The following is a 1,361-nucleotide window of genomic DNA, read 5'->3' on the forward strand; positions in this document are numbered from 1 at the left end:
TTATTCTCAAGATCTCTTTGATTGCTTGCTTTATTGCTTTCTTTAATTTTCAGCACCCAATCCCCTTTAATTTCATGCAATTTAAATTTCTTGCAATTTAAGATTCTTGCAATTTACATTTCTTGCTCTTTAAGTTACTTGCCAATTTACATTCTGCAACTTTAAATTCACTGTCCTTTACTTCCTGTTGGTTACAATTTCACAAAATTCACATCAATGTTAGCTTGACTAAACTAATCACCCACTAAAGTTTCTTGATCCATCAATCCCTGTGGGATCGACCTCACTCCCGTGAGTTTTACTACTTGATGCGACCCGGTGCACTTGCCGGTTAGATTCGTGTGTTTGGAAAATTCGTTTTCCGCAAAAACACCATCAAGTTTTTGGCGCCATTGCCGGGGATTGATTTAGATCAACAATGATTAAGTGGGTGAGAAGTATAGATTAAGCATTTTCTTTGTTTTTGTTCTTGAAACCAAGGTGTTTGTGTTTTTGCCTCACTAAGCAAATATCATCTGAAACATGAATTTCAATTTTATTTGGTGTTGTGTTTTACAAAATTCAAATGGAGTTCAACTCATCTTATGATCAAACAAATTTTATGGGATATTACCCACCATCACCAATCTCTAATGATGGCTGGGAATATCACCAAGAGAATACACATTCTGAGCACTCCAATTCATGGAGATTTGCTTCAGAGACACAAGATGAGCAAGAAAATCATATGGGATATCTTCCTCCACCACAAAATGATGCAATTTGCTATTCTAATGATGGTTGGGGGGAGCAAAACCAGAAAACATTTGAGAGCCCATATTCCACTTATCAAGAGCCATCTTCACTCGAACGTACTATCAATTCACTTATACAAAATTTTCCAACCTCACCTTCTAGTTTTTCATCTGAAAATTCTTCATCACTGGACTTTGTCTCCACACAAAATCCTTGCCAAAACTCACCACCCACACAAACTTCCATGAACCAAAGACTCTCAAAGCTTGAGTCCATGCTCAAAAGAATTGCGGAGGAGAAAGAGAAATACCAGAAAGAACAAGAGAACTCCCTCAAAAACATGGAAGCGCAATTAGGCCAACTGGTGAGTGCAATGAAGAAGAAGGAAAAACAAGAGGAAGAGGCTACTGAATCAAGTGAATTTTTAGTGAAAAAGAAAGAGGTGGTGGAAATAGTTGAAAATGAAACTGCACTTGAGGTGACAAAAGAACCTGAACACTCACAACCTCCTCAAACCCCCCTGGACCAAAAAGTCTCAACAATTGAATCTGAGATTAAAAGATATGAAGAGGAGATGAAGAAATATTGGGAAGATCAACAAACCTCCTCCATGCAAGAGCTATTAA

This window comes from Arachis ipaensis, chromosome B3 (assembly GCF_059453495.1).
Source record: "Arachis ipaensis isolate K30076 ecotype BB chromosome B3, ASM5945349v1, whole genome shotgun sequence".
NCBI classification, from domain to species: Eukaryota; Viridiplantae; Streptophyta; class Magnoliopsida; order Fabales; family Fabaceae; genus Arachis; species Arachis ipaensis.